Source organism: Dermacentor andersoni, chromosome 5 (assembly GCF_023375885.2).
Source record: "Dermacentor andersoni chromosome 5, qqDerAnde1_hic_scaffold, whole genome shotgun sequence".
In the NCBI taxonomy this organism is placed as follows: domain Eukaryota; kingdom Metazoa; phylum Arthropoda; class Arachnida; order Ixodida; family Ixodidae; genus Dermacentor; species Dermacentor andersoni.
The window spans coordinates 70,820,092-70,844,508 of NC_092818.1; the positions used below are offsets into that span (position 1 = coordinate 70,820,092).

Consider the following 24,417-nt stretch of genomic DNA (forward strand, 5'->3'; position numbering starts at 1 on the left):
TATTTATCCCATAAATCAGCGTTAGCACGTGCGTACCGAGTGATTTTAGCGAAGAAACAGCACTTTTAAGAGAATTTATGGGACCTTGCTGAGTCGATATTTTCATGCGCTATAGGCTTACGGTTGTTTCATTTTTCAGAGAAAATTAATCTGCGTCTATTCCTTTATTTATCCCAAAAAATCAGCGTTAGCACGTGCGTACCGAGCGATTTAAGCGAAGAAACGGCACTTTTAAGAGAACTTATCAGACCTTGCTGAATCGATATTTTCATGGGCTATAGGCTTACCGTTTTTTCATATTTCCGAGAAAATAATTCTGCGCCTATTCCTTTATTTATCCCATAAATCAGCGTTAGCACGTGCGTACCGAGCGATTTAAGCGAAGAAACGGCACTTTTAAGAAGACTTATGGGACCTTGCTGAATCGATATTTTCATGGGCTATAGGCTTCCCGTTTTTTCATATTTCCGAGAAAATTATTCTGCGCCTATTCCTTTATTTATCCCATAAATCAGCGTTAGCACGTGCGTACCGAGTGATTTAGGCGAAGAAACGGCACTTTTAGGAGAACATATGGGACCTTGCTGAATCGATATTTTCATGAGCTATAGGCTTATCGTTTTTTCATTTTTCCAAGAAAATAATTCTGCGTCTATTCCTTTATTTATCCCATAAATAAGCGCTAGCACGTGCATACCGAGTGATTTAAGCGAAAAATGGCACTTTTAAGAGAACCTATGGGACCCTGCTGAGTCGATATTTTCATGGGCTATAGGCTTACCGTTGTTTCATTTTTCCGAGAAAATTAATCTTCGTCTATTCCTTTATTTATCCCAAAAAATCAGCGTTAGCACATGCATACCCAGCGATTTAAGCGAAGAAACGGCACTTTTAAGAGAACTTATCGGACCTTGCTGAATCGATATTTTCGTGGGCTTACCATTTTTTCATTTTTCCGAGAAAATTAATCTGCATCTATTCCTTTATTTATCCCAAAAATCAGCGTTAGCACGTGCCTACCGAGTGATTTAGGCGAAGAAACAGCACTTTCAGGAGAACCTATGGGACCTTGCTGAATCGATATTTTCATGGGCTACAAACATACCGTTTTTTCATTTTTCCGAGAAAATTAATCTGCGTCTATTCCTTTATTTATCCCATAAATCAGCGTTCGCACGTGCGTACCGAGTGATTTTAGCGAAGAAACCGCACTTTTAAGAGAATTTATGGGACCTTGCTGAGTCGATATTTTCATGCGCTATAGGCTTACGGTTGTTTCATTTTTCCGAGAAAATTAATCTGCGTCTATTCCTTTATTTATCCCAAAAAATCAGCGTTAGCACGTGCGTACCGAGCGATTTAAGCGAAGAAACGGCACTTTTAGGAGAACTTATCAGACCTTGCTGAATCGATATTTTCATGGGCAATAGGCTTACCGTTTTTTCATATTTCCGAGAAAATAATTTTGCGCTTATTCCTTTATTTATCCCATAAATCAGCGTTAGCACGAGCGTACCGAGCGATTTAAGCGAAGAAACGGCACATTTAAGAAGACTTATGGGACCTTGCTGAATCGATATTTTCATGGGCTATAGGCTTCCCGTTTTTTCATAATTCCGAGAAAATTATTCTGCGCCTATTCCTTTATTTATCCCATAAATCAGCGTTAGCACGTGCGTACCGAGCGATTTAGGCGAAGAAACAGCACCTTTAAGAGAACCTATGGGACCTTGCTGAATCGATATTTTCATTGGCTACAGGCGCACAGTTTTTTTCCGAGAAAATTATTCTGCGTCTATTCCTTTATTTATCCCATAAATCAGCGTTACCACTTGCGTACCGAGTGATTTAGGCGAAGAAACAGCACCTTTAAGAGAACTTATGGGACCTTGCTGAATCGATATTTTCATTGGCTACAGGCGCACAGTTTTTTTTCATTTTTCCGAGAAAATTATACTGCGTCTATTCCTTTATTTATCCCATAAATCAGCGTTAGCACGTGCGTGCCGAGTGATTTAAGCGAAGAAACGGCACTTTTAAGAGAACTTATGGGACCTTGCTGAATCGATATTTTCATGAGCTATAGGCTTACCGTTTTTTCATTTTTCCGAGAAAATTATACTGCGTCTATTCCTTTATTTATCCCATAAATCAGCGTTAGCACGTGCGTGCCGAGTGATTTAAGCGAAGAAACGGCACTTTTAAGAGAACTTATGGGACCTTGCTGAATCGATATTTTCATGAGCTATAGGCTTACCGTTTTTTCATTTTTCCAAGAAAATTATTCTGCGTCTATTCCTTTATTTATCCCATAAATCAGCGTTAGCACGTGCGTACCGAGTGATTTAAGCGAAGAAACGGCACTTTTAGGAGAACCTATGGGACCTTGCTGAATCGATATTTTCATGGGCTTTAGGCTTACCGTTTTTTTCATTTTTCCGAGAAAATTAATCTGCGTCTATTCTTTTATTTATTCCATAAATCAGCGTTAGCACGCGCGTACCGAGCGATTTAAGCGAACAAACGGCACTTTTAAGAGAACTTATGGGACCTTGCTGAATCGATATTTTCATGGGCTATAGGCTTACCGTTTTTTCATTTTTCCGAGAAAATTCATCTGCGTCTATTCCTTTATTTATCCCATAAATCAGCGTTAGCACGTGCGTACCGAGTGATTTAGGCGAAGAAACAGCACATTTAAGAGAACTTATGGGACCTTGCTGAATCGATATTTTCATGAGCTATAGGCTTCCCGTTTTTTCATTTTTCCAAGAAAATTATTCTGCGTCTATTCCTTTATTTATGCCATAAATAAGCGTTAGCACGTGCGTACCGAGTGATTTAAGCGAAAAACGGCACTTTTAAGAGAACCTATGGGACCTTGCTGAATCGATATTTTCATGGGCTATATAGGCTTACCGTTTTTTCATATTTCCGAGAAAATAATTTTGCGCTTATTCCTTTATTTATCCCATAAATCAGCGTTAGCACGAGCGTACCGAGCGATTTAAGCGAAGAAACGGCACATTTAAGAAGACTTATGGGACCTTGCTGAATCGATATTTTCATGGGCTATAGGCTTCCCGTTTTTTCATAATTCCGAGAAAATTATTCTGCGCCTATTCCTTTATTTATCCCATAAATCAGCGTTAGCACGTGCGTACCGAGCGATTTAGGCGAAGAAACAGCACCTTTAAGAGAACCTATGGGACCTTGCTGAATCGATATTTTCATTGGCTACAGGCGCACAGTTTTTTTCCGAGAAAATTATTCTGCGTCTATTCCTTTATTTATCCCATAAATCAGCGTTACCACTTGCGTACCGAGTGATTTAGGCGAAGAAACAGCACCTTTAAGAGAACTTATGGGACCTTGCTGAATCGATATTTTCATTGGCTACAGGCGCACAGTTTTTTTTCATTTTTCCGAGAAAATTATACTGCGTCTATTCCTTTATTTATCCCATAAATCAGCGTTAGCACGTGCGTGCCGAGTGATTTAAGCGAAGAAACGGCACTTTTAAGAGAACTTATGGGACCTTGCTGAATCGATATTTTCATGAGCTATAGGCTTACCGTTTTTTCATTTTTCCGAGAAAATTATACTGCGTCTATTCCTTTATTTATCCCATAAATCAGCGTTAGCACGTGCGTGCCGAGTGATTTAAGCGAAGAAACGGCACTTTTAAGAGAACTTATGGGACCTTGCTGAATCGATATTTTCATGAGCTATAGGCTTACCGTTTTTTCATTTTTCCAAGAAAATTATTCTGCGTCTATTCCTTTATTTATCCCATAAATCAGCGTTAGCACGTGCGTACCGAGTGATTTAAGCGAAGAAACGGCACTTTTAGGAGAACCTATGGGACCTTGCTGAATCGATATTTTCATGGGCTTTAGGCTTACCGTTTTTTTCATTTTTCCGAGAAAATTAATCTGCGTCTATTCTTTTATTTATTCCATAAATCAGCGTTAGCACGCGCGTACCGAGCGATTTAAGCGAACAAACGGCACTTTTAAGAGAACTTATGGGACCTTGCTGAATCGATATTTTCATGGGCTATAGGCTTACCGTTTTTTCATTTTTCCGAGAAAATTCATCTGCGTCTATTCCTTTATTTATCCCATAAATCAGCGTTAGCACGTGCGTACCGAGTGATTTAGGCGAAGAAACAGCACATTTAAGAGAACTTATGGGACCTTGCTGAATCGATATTTTCATGAGCTATAGGCTTCCCGTTTTTTCATTTTTCCAAGAAAATTATTCTGCGTCTATTCCTTTATTTATGCCATAAATAAGCGTTAGCACGTGCGTACCGAGTGATTTAAGCGAAAAACGGCACTTTTAAGAGAACCTATGGGACCTTGCTGAATCGATATTTTCATGGGCTATATAGGCTTACCGTTTTTTTCATTTTTCCAAGAAAATTAATCTGCGTCTATTCCTTTATTTATCCCATAAATCAGCGTTAGCACGTGCGTACCGAGCGATTTAAGCGAAGAAACGGCACTTTTAAGAGAACTTATCGGACCTTGCTGAATCGATATTTTCATGGGGTATAGGCTTACCGTTTTTTTCATTTTTCCGAGAAAATTAATCTGCGTCTATTCCTTTATTTATCCCATAAATCAGCGTTAGCACGTGCGTAGCAAGCTATTTAGGCGAAGAAACGGCACTTTTAAGAGAACTTATGGGACCTTGCTGAATCGATATTTTCATGGGCTATAGGCTTACCGTTTTTTCATATTTCCGAGGAAATTATTCTGGGTCTATTCCTTTCTTTATCCCAAAAATCAGCGTTAGCACGTGCCTACCGAGTGATTTAGGCGAAGAAACAGCACTTTCAGGAGAACCTATGGGACCTTGCTGAATCGATATTTTCATGGGCTAAAAACATACCGTTTTTTCATTTTTCCGAGAAAATTAATCTGCGTCTATTCCTTTATTTATCCCATAAATCAGCGTTAGCACGTGCGTACCGAGTGATTTTAGCGAAGAAACAGCACTTTTAAGAGAAATTATGGGACCTTGCTGAATCGATATTTTCATGCGCTATAGGCTTACGGTTGTTTCATTTTTCCGAGAAAATAATTCTGCGCCTATTCCTTTATTTATCCCATAAATCAGCGTTAGCACGTGCGTACCGAGCGATTTAAGCGAAGAAACGGCACATTTAAGAAGACTTATGGGACCTTGCTGAATCGATATTTTCATGGGCTATAGGCTTCCCGTTTTTTCATAATTCCGAGAAAATTATTCTGCGCCTATTCCTTTATTTATCCCATAAATCAGCGTTAGCACGTGCGTACCGAGCGATTTAGGCGAAGAAACGGCACTTTTAGGAGAACCTATGGGACCTTGCTGAATCGATATTTTCATGGGCTACAGGCTTACAGTTTTTTTTTCATTTTTCCGAGAAAATTATACTGCGTCTATTCCTTTATTTATCCCATAAATCAGCGTTAGCACGTGCATACCGAGTGATTTAAGCGAAAAACGGCACTTTTAAGAGAACCTATGGGACCCTGCTGAGTCGAAATTTTCAGGGGCTATAGGCTTACCATTGTTTCATTTTTCCGAGAAAATTAATCTGCGTCTATTCCTTTATTTATCCCAAAAAATCAGCGTTAGCACGTGCGTACCGAGCGATTTAAGCGAAGAAACGGCACTTTTAAGAGAACTTATCGGACCTTATTGAATCGATATTTTCATGGGCTATAAGCTTACGTTTTTTCGTTTTTCCAAGAAAATTATTCTGCGTCTATTCCTTTATTTATCCCATAAATAAGCGTTAGCACGTGCATACCGAGTGATTTAAGCGAAAAACGGCACTTTTAAGAGAACCTATGGGACCCTGCTGAGTCGGTATTTTCATGGGCTATAGGCTTACCATTGTTTCATTTTTCCGAGAAAATTAATCTGCGTCTATTCCTTTATTTATCCCAAAAAATCAGCGTTAGCACGTGCGTACCGAGCGATTTAAGCGAAGAAACGGCACTTTTAAGAGAACTTATCGGACCTTGCTGAATCGATATTTTCATGGGCTATAGGCTTACGTTTTTTCGTTTTTCCGAGAAAATTAATCTGCGTCTATTCCTTTATTTATCCCCTAAATCAGCGTTAGCACGTGCGTACCGAGCGATTTAGGCGAAGAAACGGCACTTTTAGGAGAACCTATGGGACCTTGCTGAATCGATATTTTCATGGGCTACAGGCTTACAGTTTTTTTTCATTTTTCCGAGAAAATTATACTGCGTCTATTCCTTTATTTATCCCATAAATCAGCGTTAGCACGTGCGTACCGAGTGATTTAAGCGAAGAAATAGCACTTTTAAGAGAATTTATGGGACCTTGCTGAATAGATATTTTCATGGGCTATAGGCTTACCGTTTTTTCATTTTTCCGAGAAAATTCATCTGCGTCTATTCCTTTATTTATCCCATAAATCAGCGTTAGCACGTGCGTACCGAGTGATTTAGGCGAAGAAACAGCACATTTAAGAGAACTTATGGGACCTTGCTGAATCGATATTTTCATGAGCTATAGGCTTACCGTTTTTTCATTTTTCCGAGAAAATTAATCTGCGTCTATTCCTTTATTTATCCCATAAATCAGCGTTAGCACGTGCGTACCAAGCTATTTAAGCGAAAAACGGCACTTTTAAAAGAACCTATGGGACCTTGCTGAATCGATATTTTCATGGGCTATAGGCTTACCGTTTTTTCATATTTCCGAGAAAATTATTCTGCGTCTATTCCTTTATTTATCCCATAAATCAGCGTTAGCACGTGCGTACCGAGTGATTTAGGCGAAGAAACAGCACATTTAAGAGAATTCATGGCACCTTGCTGAATCGATATTTTCATGGGCTATAGGCCTACCGTACTTTCATTTTCGCGAGAAAATTATTCTGCTTCTATTCCTTTATTTATCCCATAAATCAGCGTTAGCACTTCCGTAACGAGTGATTTAGGCGAAGAAACAGCACCTTTAAGAGAACTTATGGGACCTTGCTGAATCGATAGTTTCATGGGCTATAGGCTTACCGTTTTTTCATATTTCCGAGGAAATTATTCTGGGTCTATTCCTTTATTTATCCCAAAAATCAGCGTTAGCACGTGCCTACCGAGTGATTTAGGCGAAGAAACAGCACTTTCAGGAGAACCTATAGGACCTTGCTGAATCGATATTTTCATGGGCTACAAACATACCGTTTTTTCATTTTTCCGAGAAAATTAATCTGCGTCTATTCCTTTATTTATTCCATAAACCAGCGTTAGCACGTGCGTACCGAGTGATTTTAGCGAAGAAACAGCACTTTTAAGGGAATTTATGGGACCTTGCTGAGTCGATATTTTCATGCGCTATAGGCTTACGGTTGTTTCATTTTTCAGAGAAAATTAATCTGCGTCTATTCCTTTATTTATCCCAAAAAATCAGCGTTAGCACGTGCGTACCGAGCGATTTAAGCGAAGAAACGGCACTTTTAAGAGAACTTATCAGACCTTGCTGAATCGATATTTTCATGGGCTATAGGCTTACCGTTTTTTCATATTTCCGAGAAAATAATTCTGCGCCTATTCCTTTATTTATCCCATAAATCAGCGTTAGCACGTGCGTACCGAGCGATTTAAGCGAAGAAACGGCACTTTTAAGAAGACTTATGGGACCTTGCTGAATCGATATTTTCATGGGCTATAGGCTTCCCGTTTTTTCATATTTCCGAGAAAATTATTCTGCGCCTTTTCCTTTATTTATCCCATAAATCAGCGTTAGCACGTGCGTACCGAGTGATTTAAGCGAAGAAACAGCACTTTTAAGAGAACCTATGGGACCTTGCTGAATCGATATTTTCGTGGGCTATAGGCTTACCGTTTTTTCATTTTGCCGAGAAAATTCATCTGCGTCTATTCCTTTATTTATCCAATAAATGAGCGTTAGCACGTGCGTACCGAGTGATTTAAGCGAAGAAACAGCAATTTTAAGAGATTTCATGGGACCTTGCTGAATCGATATTTTCATGGGCTATAGGCTTACCGTACTTTCATTTTCCCGAGAAAATTATTCTGCTTCTATTCCTTTATTTATCGCATAAATCAGCGTTAGCACGTGCGTACCGAGTGATTTTAGCGAAGAAACAGCACTTTTAAGAGAATTTATGGGACCTTGCTGAGTCGATATTTTCATGCGCTATAGGCTTACGGTTGTTTCATTTTTCCGAGAAAATTAATCTGCGTCTATTCCTTTATTTATCCTAAAAAATCAGCGTTAGCACGTGCGTACCGAGTGATTTAAGCGAAGAAACGGCACTTTTAGGAGAACTTATCAGACCTTGCTGAATCGATATTTTCATGGGCTATAGGCTTACCGTTTTTTCATATTTCCGAGAAAATAATTCTGCGCCTATTCCTTTATTTATCCCATAAATCAGCGTTAGCACATGCGTACCGAGCGATTTAAGCGAAGAAACGGCACATTTAAGAAGACTTATGGGACCTTGCTGAATCGATATTTTCATGGGCTATAGGCTTCCCGTTTTTTCATATTTCCGAGAAAATTATTCTGCGCCTATTGCTTTATTTATCCCATAAATCAGCGTTAGCACGTGCGTACCGAGCGATTTAAGCGAAGAAACGGCACTTTTAAGAGAACTTATCAGACCTTGCTGAATCGATATTTTCTTGGGCTATAGGCTTACCGTTTTTTCATATTTCCGAGAAAATAATTCTGCCCCTATTCCTTTATTTATCCCATAAATCAGCGTTAGCACGTGCGTACCGAGTGATTTAGGCGAAGAAACGGCACTTTTAAGAGAACTTATGGGACCTTGCTGAATCGATATTTTCATGAGCTATAGGCTTACCGTTTTTTCATTTTTCCAAGAAAATTATTCTGCGCCTATTCCTTTATTTATCCCATAAATCAGCGTTAGCACGTGCATACCGAGTGATTTAAGCGAAAAACGGCACTTTTAAGAGAACCTATGGGACCCTGCTGAGTCGATATTTTCATGGGCTATAGGCTTACCGTTGTTTCATTTTTCCGAGAAAATTAATCTGCGTCTATTCCTTTATTTATCCCAAAAAATCAGCGTTAGCACGTGCGTACCGAGCGATTTAAGCGAAGAAACGGCAATTTTAAGAGAACTATTCGGACCTTGCTGAATCGATATTTTCATGGGCTGTAGGCTTACCATTTTTTCATTTTTCCGAGAAAATTAATCTGCGTCTATTCCTTTATTTATCCCAAAAAATCAGCGTTAGCACGTGCGTACCGAGCGATTTAAGCGAAGAAACGGCACTTTTAAGAGAACTTATCAGACCTTGCTGAATCGATATTTTCATGGGCTATAGGCTTACCGTTTTTTCATATTTCCGAGAAAATAATTCTGCGCCTATTCCTTTATTTATCCCATAAATCAGCGTTAGCACGTGCGTACCGAGCGATTTAAGCGAAGAAACGGCACTTTTAAGAAGACTTATGGGACCTTGCTGAATCGATTTTTTCATGGGCGATAGGCTTCCCGTTTTTTCATATTTCCGAGAAAATTATTCTGCGCCTATTCCTTTATTTATCCCATAAATCAGCGTTAGCACTTGCGTACCGAGTGATTTAGGCGAAGAAACAGCACCTTTAAGAGAACTTATGGGACCTTGCTGAATAGATATTTTCATGGGCTATAGGCTTACCGTTTTTTCATTTTTCCGAGAAAATTGATCTGCGTCTATTCCTTTATTTATCCCATAAATCAGCGTTAGCACGTGCGTACCGAGTGATTTAGGCGAAGAAACAGCACATTTAAGAGAACTTATGGGACCTTGCTGAATCGATATTTTCATGAGCTATAGGCTTACCGTTTTTTCATTTTTCCGAGAAAATTAATCTGCGTCTATTCCTTTATTTATCCCATAAATCAGCGTTAGCACGTGCGTACCAAGCTATTTAAGCGAAAAACGGCACTTTTAAGAGAACCTATGGGACCTTGCTGAATCGATATTTTCATGGGCTATAGGCTTACCGTTTTTTCATATTTCCGAGAAAATTCTGCGTCTATTCCTTTATTTATCCCATAAATCAGCGTTAGCACGTGCGTACCGAGTGATTTAGGCGAAGAAACAGCACATTTAAGAGAATTCATGGCACCTTGCTGAATCGATATTTTCGTGGGCTATAGGCTTACCGTACTTTCATTTTCCCGAGAAAATTATTCTGCTTCTATTCCTTTATTTATCCCATAAATCAGCGTTAGCACTTCCGTAACGAGTGATTTAGGCGAAGAAACAGCACCTTTAAGAGAACTTATGGGACCTTGCTGAATCGATAGTTTCATGGGCTATAGGCTTACCGTTTTTTCATATTTCCGAGGAAATTATTCTGGGTCTATTCCTTTATTTATCCCAAAAATCAGCGTTAGCACGTGCCTACCGAGTGATTTAGGCGAAGAAACAGCACTTTCAGGAGAACCAATGGGACCTTGCTGAATCGATATTTTCATGGGCTACAAACATACCGTTTTTTCATTTTTCCGAGAAAATTAATCTGCGTCTTTTCCTTTATTTATCCCATAAATCAGCGTTAGCACGTGCGTACCGAGTGATTTTAGCGAAGAAACAGCACTTTTAAGAGAATTTATGGGACCTTGCTGAATCGATATTTTCATGGGCTATAGGCTTACCGTTTTTTCATATTTCCGAGAAAATTATTCTGCGCCTATTCCTTTATTTATCCCATAAATCAGCGTTAGCACGTGCGTACCGAGCGATTTAAGCGAAGAAACGGCACTTTTAAGAGAACTTATGGGACCTTGCTGAATCGATATTTTCATGGGCTACAGGCTTACATTTTTTTTTTCATTTTTCCGAGAAAATTAATCTGCGTCTATTCCTTTATTTATCCCATAAATCAGCGTTAGCACGTGCGTACCAAGCTATTTAGGCGAAGAAACGGCACTTTTAAGAGAACTTATGGGACCTTGCTGAATCGATATTTTCATGGGCTATAGGCTTACCGTTTTTTCATTTTTCCGAGAAAATTAATCTGCGTCTATTCCTTTATTTATCCCATAAATCAGCGTTAGCACGTTCGTACCGAGTGATTTAAGCGAAGAAACAGCACTTTTAAGAGAACCTATGGGACCTTGCTGAATCGATATTTTCGTGGGCTATAGGCTTACCGTTTTTTCATTTTGCCGAGAAAATTCATCTGCGTCTATTCCTTTATTTATCCAATAAATGAGCGTTAGCACGTGCGTACCGAGTGATTTAAGCGAAGAAACAGCAATTTTAAGAGATTTCATGGGACCTTGCTGAATCGATATTTTCATGGGCTATAGGCTTACCGTTCTTTCATTTTCCCGAGAAAATTATTCTGCTTCTATTCCTTTATTTATCCCATAAATCAGCGTTAGCACGTGCGTACCGAGTGATTTTAGCGAAGAAACAGCACTTTTAAGAGAATTTATGGGACCTTGCTGAGTCGATATTTTCATGCGCTATAGGCTTACGGTTGTTTCATTTTTCCGAGAAAATTAATCTGCGTCTATTCCTTTATTTATCCCAAAAAATCAGCGTTAGCACGTGCGTACCGAGTGATTTAAGCGAAGAAACGGCACTTTTAGGAGAACTTATCAGACCTTGCTGAATCGATATTTTCATGGGCTATAGGCTTACCGTTTTTTCATATTTCCGAGAAAATAATTCTGCGCCTATTCCTTTATTTATCCCATAAATCAGCGTTAGCACATGCGTACCGAGCGATTTAAGCGAAGAAACGGCACATTTAAGAAGACTTATGGGACCTTGCTGAATCGATATTTTCATGGGCTATAGGCTTCCCGTTTTTTCATATTTCCGAGAAAATTATTCTGCGCCTATTGCTTTATTTATCCCATAAATCAGCGTTAGCACGTGCGTACCGAGCGATTTAAGCGAAGAAACGGCACTTTTAAGAGAACTTATCAGACCTTGCTGAATCGATATTTTCTTGGGCTATAGGCTTACCGTTTTTTCATATTTCCGAGAAAATAATTCTGCCCCTATTCCTTTATTTATCCCATAAATCAGCGTTAGCACGTGCGTACCGAGTGATTTAGGCGAAGAAACGGCACTTTTAAGAGAACTTATGGGACCTTGCTGAATCGATATTTTCATGAGCTATAGGCTTACCGTTTTTTCATTTTTCCAAGAAAATTATTCTGCGCCTATTCCTATATTTATCCCATAAATCAGCGTTAGCACGTGCATACCGAGTGATTTAAGCGAAAAACGGCACTTTTAAGAGAACCTATGGGACCCTGCTGAGTCGATATTTTCATGGGCTATAGGCTTACCGTTGTTTCATTTTTCCGAGAAAATTAATCTGCGTCTATTCCTTTATTTATCCCAAAAAATCAGCGTTAGCACGTGCGTACCGAGCGATTTAAGCGAAGAAACGGCAATTTTAAGAGAACTATTCGGACCTTGCTGAATCGATATTTTCATGGGCTGTAGGCTTACCATTTTTTCATTTTTCCGAGAAAATTAATCTGCATCTATTCCTTTATTTATCCCATAAATAAGCGTTAGCACGTGCGTACCGAGTGATTTAAGCGAAAAACGGCACTGTTAAGAGAACCTATGGGACCCTGCTGAATCGATATTTTCATGGGCTATAGGCTTACCGTTTTTTTATTTTTCCAAGAAAATTAATCTGCGTCTATTCCTTTATTTATCCCATAAATCAGCGTTAGGACGTGCGTACCGAGCGATTTAAGCGAAGAAACGGCACTTTTAAGAGAACTTAACGGACCTTGCTGAATCGATATTTTCATGGGGTATAGGCTTACCGTATTTTCATTTTTCCGAGAAAATTAATCTGCGTCTATTCCTTTATTTATCCCATAAATCAGCGTTAGCACGTGCGTACCAAGCTATTTAGGCGAAGAAACGGCACTTTTAAGAGAACTTATGGGACCTTGCTGAATCGATATTTTCATGGGCTATAGGCTTACCGTTTTTTCATTTTTCCGAGAAAATTAATCTGCGTCTATTCCTTCTTTTATCCAATAAATCAGCGTTAGCACGTGCGTACCGAGCGATTTAGGCGAAGAAACGGCACTTTTAAGAGAACTTATGGGACCTTGCTGAATCGATATTTTCATGGGCTATATATAGGCTTACCGTTTTTTCATTTTTCCGAGAAAATTAATCTGCATCTATTCCTTTATTTATCCCATAAATCTGCGTTAGCACGTGCGTACCGAGCGATTTAGGCGAAGAAACGGCACTTTTAAGAGAACCTATGGGACCTTGCTGAATCGATATTTTCGTGGGCTATAGGCTTACCGTTTTTTTTCATTTTTCTGAGAAAATTATTCTGCGTCTATTCCTTTATTTATCCCATAAATCAGCGTTAGCACGTGTGTACCGAGCGATTTAGGCGAAGAAACGGCACTTTTAAGAGAACTTATGGGACCTTGCTGAATCGATATTTTCATGGGTTATAGTCTTACCGTTGTTTCATTTTTCCGAGAAAATTATTCTGCGCCTATTCCTTTATTTATCCCATAAATCAGCGTTAGCACGTGCATACCGAGTGATTTAAGCGAAAAACGGCACTTTTAAGAGAACCTATGGGACCCTGCTGAGTCGATATTTTCATGGGCTATGGGCTTACCCTTGTTTCATTTTTCCGAGAAAATTAATCTGCGTCTATTCCTTTATTTATCCCAAAAAATCAGCGTTAGCACGTGCGTACCGAGCGATTTAAGCGAAGAAACGGCACTTTTAAGAGAACTATTCGGACCTTGCTGAATCGATATTTTCATGGGCTATAGGCTTACCATTTTTTCATTTTTCCGAGAAAATTAATCTGCATCTATTCCTTTATTTATCCCATAAATAAGCGTTAGCACGTGCGTACCGAGTGATTTAAGCGAAAAACGGCACTGTTAAGAGAACCTATGGGACCCTGCTGAATCGATATTTTCATGGGCTATAGGCTTACCGTTTTTTTATTTTTCCAAGAAAATTAATCTGCGTCTATTCCTTTATTTATCCCATAAATCAGCGTTAGGACGTGCGTACCGAGCGATTTAAGCGAAGAAACGGCACTTTTAAGAGAACTTAACGGACCTTGCTGAATCGATATTTTCATGGGGTATAGGCTTACTGTATTTTAATTTTTCCGAGAAAATTAATCTGCGTCTATTCCTTTATTTATCCCACAAATCAGCGTTAGCACGTGCGTACCAAGCTATTTAGGCGAAGAAACGGCACTTTTAAGAGAACTTATGGGACCTTGCTGAATCGATATTTTCATGGGCTATAGGCTTACCGTTTTTTCATTTTTCCGAGAAAATTAATCTGCGTCTATTCCTTCTTTTATCCAATAAATCAGCGTTAGCACGTGCGTACCGAGCGATTTAGGCGAAGAAACGGCACTTTTAAGAGAACTTATGGGACCTTGCTGAATCGATATTTTCATGGGCTATATATAGGCTTACCGTTTTTTCATTTTTCCGAGAAAATTAATCTGCATCTATTCCTTTATTTATCCCATAAATCAGCGTTAGCACGTGCGTACCGAGCGATTTAGGCGAAGAAACGGCACTTTTAAGAGAACCTATGGGACCTTGCTGAATCGATATTTTCGTGGGCTATAGGCTTACCGTTTTTTTTCATTTTTCTGAGAAAATTATTCTGCGTCTATTCCTTTATTTATCCCATAAATCAGCGTTAGCACGTGTGTACCGAGCGATTTAGGCGAAGAAACGGCACTTTTAAGAGAAGTTATGGGACCTTGCTGAATCGATATTTTCATGGGTTATAGCCTTACCGTTGTTTCATTTTTCCGAAAAAATTATTCTGCGTCCATTCCTTTATTTATCCCATAAATCAGCGTTAGCACGTGCGTACCGAGCGATTTAAGCGAAGAAACGGCACTTTTAAGAGAACCTATGGGACCTTGCTGAATCGATATTTTCATGGGCTATAGGCTTACCGTTTTTTCATATTTCCGAGGAAATTATTCTGGGACTATTCCTTTATTTATCCCAAAAATCAGCGTTAGCACGTGCCTACCGAGTGATTTTAGCGAAGAAACAGCACTTTTAAGAGAATTTATGGGACCTTGCTGAGTCGATATTTTCATGCGCTATAGGCTTACGGTTGTTTCATTTTTCCGAGAAAATTAATCTGCGTCTATTCCTTTATTATCCCAAAAAATCAGCGTTAGCACGTGCGTACCGAGCGATTTAAGCGAAGAAACGGCACTTTTAAGAGAACTTATCAGACCTTGCTGAATCGATATTTTCATGGGCTATAGGCTTACCGTTTTTTCATATTTCCGAGAAAATAATTCTGCGCCTATTCCTTTATTTATCCCATAAATCAGCGTTAGCACGTGCGTACCGAGCGATTTAAGCGAAGAAACGGCACTTTTAAGAAGACTTATGGGACCTTGCTGAATCGATTTTTTCATGGGCGATAGGCTTCCCGTTTTTTCATATTTCCGAGAAAATTATTCTGCGCCTATTCCTTTATTTATCCCATAAATCAGCGTTAGCACTTGCGTACCGAGTGATTTAGGCGAAGAAACAGCACCTTTAAGAGAACTTATGGGACCTTGCTGAATAGATATTTTCATGGGCTATAGGCTTACCGTTTTTTCATTTTTCCGAGAAAATTGATCTGCGTCTATTCCTTTATTTATCCCATAAATCAGCGTTAGCACGTGCGTACCGAGTGATTTAGGCGAAGAAACAGCACATTTAAGAGAACTTATGGGACCTTGCTGAATCGATATTTTCATGAGCTATAGGCTTACCGTTTTTTCATTTTTCCGAGAAAATTAATCTGCGTCTATTCCTTTATTTATCCCATAAATCAGCGTTAGCACGTGCGTACCGAGTGATTTAAGCGAAGAAACAGCACTTTTAAGAGAATTCATGGGACCTTGCTGAATCGATATTTTCATGGGCTATAGGCTTACCGTTTTTTCATATTTCCGAGAAAATTATTCTGCGCCTATTCCTTTATTTATCCCATAAATCAGCGTTAGCACGTGCGTACCGAGCGATTTAAGCGAAGAAACGGCACTTTTAAGAGAACTTATGGGACCTTGCTGAATCGATATTTTCATGGGGTATATATAGGCTTACCGTTTTTTCATTTTTCCAAGAAAATTAATCTGCGTCTATTCCTTTATTTGTCCCAGAAATCAGTGTTAGCACGTGCGTACCGAGCGATTTAAGCGAAGAAACAGCACTTTTAAGAGAATTCATGGGACCTTGCTGAATCGATATTTTCATGGGCTATAGGCTTACCGTTTTTTTTCATTTTTCTGAGAAAATTAATCTGCGTCTATTCCTTTATTTATCCCATAAATCAGCATTAGCACGTGTGTACCGAGCGATTTAGGCGAAGAAACGGCACTTTTAAGAGAACTTATGGGACCTTGCTGAATCGATATTTTCATGGGTTATAGTCTTACCGTTGTTTCATTTTTCCGAGAAAATTATTCTGCGTCCATTCCTTTATTTATCCCATAAATCAGCGTTAGCACGTGCGTACCGAGCGATTTAAGCAAAGAAACGGCACTTTTAAGAGAACTTATGGGACTTTGCTGAATCGATATTTTCATGGGCTATAGGCTTACCGTTTTTTCATTTTTCTGAGAAAATTCATCTGCGTCTATTCCTTTATTTATCCCATAAATCAGCGTTAGCACGTGCGTACCGAGCGATTTAAGCGAAGAAACGGCACTTTTAAGAGAACTTATTGGACCTTGCTGAATCGATATTTTCATGGGGTGTAGGCTTACCGTATTTTCATTTTTCCGAGAAAATTAATCTGCGTCCATTCCTTTATTTATCCCATAAATCAGCGTTAGCACGTGCGTACCAAGCTATTTAGGCGAAGAAACGGCACTTTTAAGAGAATTCATGGGACCTTGCTGAATCGATATTTTCATGGGTTATAGTCTTACCGCTTTTCATTTTTCCGAGGAAATTATTCTGCGCCTATTCCTTTATTTATCCCATAAATCAGCGTTAGCACGTGCGTACCGAGCGATTTAAGCGAAGAAACGGCACTTTTAAGAGAACCTATGGGACCATGCTAAATCGATATTTTCATGGGTTATAGTCTTACCGTTTTTCATTTTTCCGAGAAAATTATTCTGCGTCCATTCCTTTATTTATCCCATAAAGCAGCGTTAGCACGTGCGTACCGAGCGATTTAAGCGAAGAAACGGCACTTTTAAGAAAACTTAGGGGACCTTGCTGAATCGATATTTTCATGGGCTATAGGCTTACCGTTTTTTCATTTTTCCGAGAAAATTCATCTGCGTCTATTCTGTTATTTATCCCATAAATCAGCGTTAGCACATGCGTACCGAGCGATTTAAGCGAAGAAACGGCACCTTTAAGAAAACTTATGGGACCTTGCAGAACCGATATTTTCATGGGCTATAGGTTTACCGTTTTTTCATTTTTCCGAGAAAATTAATCTGCATCTATTCCTTTATTTATCCCATAAATCAGCGTTAGCACGTGCGTACCAAGCTATTTAGGCGAAGAAACGGCACTTTTAAGAGAACTTATGGGACCTTGCTGATCGATATTTTCATGGGCTATAGGCTTACCGTTTTTTCATTTTTCCGAGAAAATTCATCTGCGTCTATTCCTTTATTTATCCCATAAATCAGCGTTAGCACGTGCGTACCGAGTGATTTAGGTGAAGAAACAGCACATTTAAGAGAACTTATGGGACCTTGCTGAATCGATATTTTCATGGGCTATAGGCTTACCGTTTTTTCATATTTCCGAGAAAATTATTCTGCGTCTATTCCTTTATTTATCCCATAAATCAGCGTTAGCACGTGCGTACCGAGTGATTTAGGCGAAGAAACAGCACTTTTAAGAGAACCTATGGGACCTTGCTGAATCGATATTTTCGTGGGCTATAGGCTTACCGTTTTTTCATTTTTCCGAGAAAATTAATCTGCGTCTATTCGTTTATTTATCCCATAAATCAGCGTTAGCACGTGCGTACCGAGTGATTTAAGCGAAGAAACAGCACTTTTAAGAGAATTCATGGGACCTTGCTGAATCGATATTTTCATGGGCTATAGGCTTACCGTTTTTTCATTTTTCCGAGAAAATTATTCTGCGTCCATTCCTTTATTTATCCCATAAATCAGCGTTAGCACGTGCGTACCGAGCGATTTAAGCGAAGAAACGGCACTTTTAAGAGAACTTATGGGACCTTGCTGAATCGATATTTTCATGGGCTATATAGGCTTACCGTTTTTTCATTTTTCCGAGAAAATTCATCTGCGTCTATTCCTTTATTTATCCCATAAATCAGCGTTAGCACGTGCGTACCGAGCGATTTAAGCGAAGAAACGGCACTTTTAAGAGAACTTATGGGACCTTGCTCAATCGATATTTTCATGGGCTATAGGCTTACCGTTTTTTCATTTTTCCGAGAAAATTCATCTGCGTCTATTCCTTTATTTATCCCATAAATCAGCGTTAGCACGTGCGTACCAAGCTATTTAGGCGAAGAAACGGCACTTTTAAGAGAACTTATGGGACCTTGCTGAATCGATATTTTCATGGGCTATAGGCTTACCGTTTTTTCATATTTCCGAGAAAATTATTCTGCGTCTATTCCTTTATTTATCCCATAAATCAGCGTTAGCACGTGCGTACCGAGTGATTTAGGCGAAGAAACAGCACTTTTAAGAGAACCTATGGGACCTTGCTGAATCGATAGTTTCATGGGCTATAGGCTTACAGTTTTTTCATTTTTCCGAGAAAATTAATCTGCGTCTATTCCTTTATTTATCCAATAAATCAGCGTTAGCACGTGCGTACCGAGTGATTTAAGCGAAGAAACAGCACTTTTAAGAGAATTAATGGGACCTTGCTGAATCGATATTTTCATGGGCTATAGGCTTACCGTTTTTTCATTTTTGCGAGAGAATTAATCTGCATCTATTCCTTTATTTATCCCATGAATCAGGGTTAGCACGTGCGTACCAAGCTATTTAGGCGAAGAAACGGCACTTTTAAGAGAACTTATGGGACCTTGCTGAATCGATATTTTCATGGGCAATAGCTTACCGTTTTTTCATATTTGCGAGAAAATTATTCTGCGTCTATTCCTTTATTTATCCCATAAATCAGCGTTAGCACGTGCGTGCCGAGTGATTTAAGCGAAGAAACGGCACTTTTAAGAGAACCTATGGGACTTTGCTGAATCGATATTTTCATGGGTGATAGGCTTACCGTTTTTTCATTTTTCCGAGAAAATTAATCTGCGTCTATTCCTTTATTTATCCCATAAATCAGCGTTAGCACGTGCGTACCGAGCGATTTAGGCGAAGAAACGGCATTTTTAAGAGAACTTATGGGACCTTGCTGAATCGATATTTTCATGGGCTATAGGCTTACCGTTTTTTCATTTTTCCGAGAAAATTAATGTGCGTCTATTCCTTTATTTATCCCAGAAATCAGCGTTAGCACGTGCGTACCGAGTGATTTAAGCGAAGAAACGGCACTTTTACGAGAACTTATGGGACCTTGCTGAATCGATATTTTCATGGGCTATTATAGGCTTACCGTTTTTTCATTTTTCCGAGAAAATTAATCTGCGTCTATTCCTTTATTTATCGCATAAATCAGCGTTAGCACGTGCGTACCGAGCGATTTAGGCGAAGAAACGGCACTTTTAAGAGAACTTATGGGACCTTGCTGAACCGATATTTTCATGGGCTATAGGCTTACCGTTTTTTCATTTTTCCGAGAAAATTAATCTGCGTCTATTCCTTTATTTATCCCATAAATCAGCGTTAGCACGTGCGTACCGAGTGATTTAAGCGAAGAAACGGCACTTTTACGAGAACTTATGGGACCTTGCTGAATCGATATTTTCATGGGTTATAGGCTTACCGTTTTTTTCATTTTTCCGAGAAAATTAATCTGCGTCTATTCCTTTATTTATCCCATAAATCAGCGTTAGCACGTGCGTACCGAGCGATTTGAGCGAAGAAACGGCACTTTTAAGAGAACTATTCGGACCTTGCTGAATCGATATTTTCATGGGCTATAGGCTTACCATTTTTTCATTTTTCCGAGAAAATTAATCTGCATCTATTCCTTTATTTATCCCATAAATAAGCGTTAGCACGTGCGTACCGAGTGATTTAAGCGAAAAACGGCACTGTTAAGAGAACCTATGGGACCCTGCTGAATCGATATTTTCATGGGCTATAGGCTTACCGTTTTTTTATTTTTCCAAGAAAATTAATCTGCGTCTATTCCTTTATTTATCCCATAAATCAGCGTTAGGACGTGCGTACCGAGCGATTTAAGCGAAGAAACGGCACTTTTAAGAGAACTTAACGGACCTTGCTGAATCGATATTTTCATGGGGTATAGGCTTACCGTATTTTCATTTTTCCGAGAAAATTAATCTGCGTCTATTCCTTTATTTATCCCATAAATCAGCGTTAGCACGTGCGTACCAAGCTATTTAGGCGAAGAAACGGCACTTTTAAGAGAACTTATGGGACCTTGCTGAATCGATATTTTCATGGGCTATAGGCTTACCGTTTTTTCATTTTTCCGAGAAAATTAATCTGCGTCTATTCCTTCTTTTATCCAATAAATCAGCGTTAGCACGTGCGTACCGAGCGATTTAAGCGAGATATACTTGCACTACGAACATTCGCAAACTCCAGAGCGTGCAAGCCCAAGCGCTCAGGACTTGTCTCGGTCTTCCCAAAACTACGTCATCGATTGGGACAGTGGCCATAGCCAGATACGCTCCTTTGACAGTCTACATTGATACAGGTGTCCTGAGAGCACATATCCGACACCTGACTCGGATTCCCTCACACCATCTTGCTTGCTTTCCAGCAAAAAGGCCACTTTCAACTTTTGCTAAAACTTTTGTAAGACATCAGTCCTACTTGCCATCAGAATTTACGCCCGCTACACCATTGTCAGATCCATTGTGGTGTCTGCACCGGCCGCAAGTGCAACTGACAATTCCAGGAATCAGAAACAAAGCTGGAGCGCCATTGCCAGCTTTGAAACAAGCAACTTTGGAGCACATTCACAACGTGCACAGATTTCGGCAACATGTATACACAGTTGATTCAGTAAAACTCAACAGCTCTGCTGCTGCAGTCATCATCCCGGCAAAATCTGAGGAAATCAAATTAAGAACTTCATGTGTGACCACATTGACGGGTGCAGAGCTCGCGGCGCTCCGTGCTGCACTTGATTTCATTACGCAGAAGTCACCGGAACAATGGACAGTATTTAGTGACTCCAATGCAGTCCTTCAGTGCATACGAAGCCAATGTGCCACGGACCCAATGAACAACTGGCCTCAGAAATTCGGCACATATATCATCAAAGCTGTGACAAGGGACACAAAATAATCTTTCAGTGGCTTCCAGGACATTGTAACATCAGCGGGAATGACCACGCCGACGAAGCCGCCCGATCTGCACATGAAAGTGGTCAACGAGTCTTCATTCCGCTTTCGCGAACAGACGCTGCGGCTGAGCTGCGATTGATGTCCCATGAGTGTACTTTGCCCCTGTGGGACTCAAATGTTTTCACCATGTGTCGGTTGCGTTCGTTGTCTCCGGACATACGGATGCACCTCCCGCCTGGGTTACCACGACGTGAACAGACCATGCTCTACCGTCTGTGGCTAGGCGTTGCCTTTACGAACTCTTATGCTTTCCTCATTGGAATGGCCAACAGCCCCACGTGCGACACATGTAACATCGACGAGACGCTCGCACACATTATTTGTGTCTGCCCGCGATACAGTGCTCAGAGACAAGTGATGTGCAGAGTACTCGACCAGTTGGATAATCGTCCACTTTCAGAACTAAAAGCTTTAGGCCAATGCTCCGAAAGAACATCCGCGTTGAAGGCCTTACTCGCGCTATTAAGGTTCTTGCGGTCTACGGCACTTCACGACAGACTCTAAGAATGTCGCCCCCTACCGCTCTGTAGTGTACGCGCTTTGTTCGTGCTTGTCTCCCTCTGTTTCTATCTCCCCCTTCCACTCTGTTTCTCCTTTTATCCCCCTTAACCCTTTCCCCTGCGCAGGGTAGCCAACCGGAACTACCTCTGGTTAACCTCCCTGCCTTTCTCTGCATTATTTTCTCTCTCTCTCTCTCTCTTACCGTAATGCGGAATGAAAAGCTACCATATGTGACAAGAAATTTGACGCGCAATATTTTAATTTCAATGCTACCGCAGTTTTGTACTCATTTTGCTAGACACAAGGTGATAACGTAAATTTAATTTTAGTTATTTGTGAGAAAGTGCAACGGCACAATCCCGTCAGTGCCAGGAAGCTACTTTCGTGAGGACGCCAGCCGAATAGGAGACATGATGCTCGTTTGTACCGCTTTGAGACCGGGCGGGATATTGCTGCACAACCGCCACAAGACACACGCTTACAAACAATGGGGTGCATCCTATACACGAATAACTTTATGTGAAATATTTATAACCAAATCTAGACCTGCTGCTTCTTATGAGAATATACGGCACATTTCTAAATGCACCGTACTCTTTGTCAGGGACATCCATACGTTGTACAGGACGTTATCAAATGAGCTTCTGCCTTACAATATGACAAGAAAAAAGAAGTTTCTTGCATAATTTACCTACATTACCAGTCTCATGCTTAGCAGCTCATCTGGTAACCTTTGTCACATAAGTATATGCGTTTTGTGCAAGAAATGTGTTTGCCGGCCAGTAGTGTGGCGGATATAGCTCTTCGATTGTAGTATCAATATTTTGTGAGTTTGCGCACGTTTGTTTTATGTTTAACTTTCCATTGTACACTTTATTTTCGATAAGATGGAGCCAATAGAGAAGAAGAGATATTTCTACACTGCAATTGTGATGAAACTTTAGAGAATACACTTTTGTTTTATTACAATGTCTGTTGTTAAATTCATGGACATCACTGTAATGTGATTGTATGTGTGTCTGAGTATATTCCTTGAAATATTGAGTTTGTCTTGCGACTGATCAATAAATATTTTGACCTTTTAAGAGAAAAAAATGTTTCATTTGACTAACTCGGCGACTACAGATTGAATCCAATTCACAAAGCATAAGTGCGGGAATTGCTCATGAAGGAATCAAATATTCCCGAAATGTAACTATTGAGAATTCCTTCTAACGTGACCATGGCTAAACATCGTGAGTTCTTTCACACTATCGGGAAGAGTACTAGCACTCTGTTATGAAGGTCTACAATCTCTCTGTTAGGAGGAGTACAATCACTCTATTTGGGGTAATAGAAACACTAGGTGTGGAAAAGTAGAAGTACTACTCGGCTTGGAGGAGTAGAAGCACTCGGTTTGATGGAGTACAAACCCTTTGGGGAAGTATATTACTCTTGTGGAGTGAGAGTTTTAGCACTATGCGGACGAGTACTAGCACTCAGTTGCGGTGGTGCAATAAATTATACCGGGGGGGGGGGGGGGGGAGCTATTCTGCTCTCTCTCAAAGGGGGTCGATCTTTGGAAAAGAGAGGTAAATATGAGACAAGCACATACTCCCTCAAAGGGAGTTACCGGAACTCACTTTGTTTTTAGAGTCTAAAGTCTTTAGATTTTCTGCAGAAAATCACAAAAGCAGAAAATCTGGGGACTTTAGTTTGTCCATGGTTGCTTCGCATAAGCAGCAACGATCCAATGCATCGTGCCCACGCCGATAACACGTACGAAAATATGCGTCAGCCAATTAGGTTCGCTTATGTACCTGACGTCATGCGGTAACGCGTGTTTAAGACAACTTCTTTTCCCGTACAGATCGGACTTTGTGTCACTAGCTACAAGGTGAAATCGGAACGTCAAGGACAAAATTTATGGCTGCTCTTGATATCACTCTTAAGCCATATTCAATATCTTAGCTTGAAACGAACTTTTTTTTTTAGTTAGCCTAGTACTTACATTAGCGGAATAAAGTGATTAACGTGTAAGCGGACACGAACAGGCTCGACTATCTTTTGAAGGCGACGGGCAGTCACCCTGTGCTTTACTGAGAGGAGCTTGCTTTTAATTCTTAGGTTGCCACCGACTATAGCTATACAGAGTCTTGGTTTTAAACCTTCTTTATTAGGGCAGGGCTGCTACCGAGTTCCTGGCATAGCCTGAAGTAGTATGTTCTGCACTGGTAATCACGGGTTTTCTCTAAAAGGCGAGTAGAACCGAAGCCACTGGTATGTTTCTTCTTTATTTGCACTATTCGGTCCTCTAAGTTTGTCACAATAAGTCAGAATGCGCGATACATGACAACGTTCATGTAGCTAGTTAAATATTATCCAGTAAATAATTTTTATGGTTCACGTTATGGTGTTTGTAATTCTGCGACTAGTTCGTGCT

The 24,417-nt window shown here is 40.0% G+C and overlaps 1 long non-coding RNA gene across 2 annotated transcripts in view; it reads left to right on the forward strand.

The window, feature by feature from the left end:
• LOC140218478 (uncharacterized) overlaps positions 1–24,417 on the forward strand; it is a 318,844-nt gene that overhangs the window by 230,803 nt on the left and 63,624 nt on the right. The window lies entirely within an intron of this gene.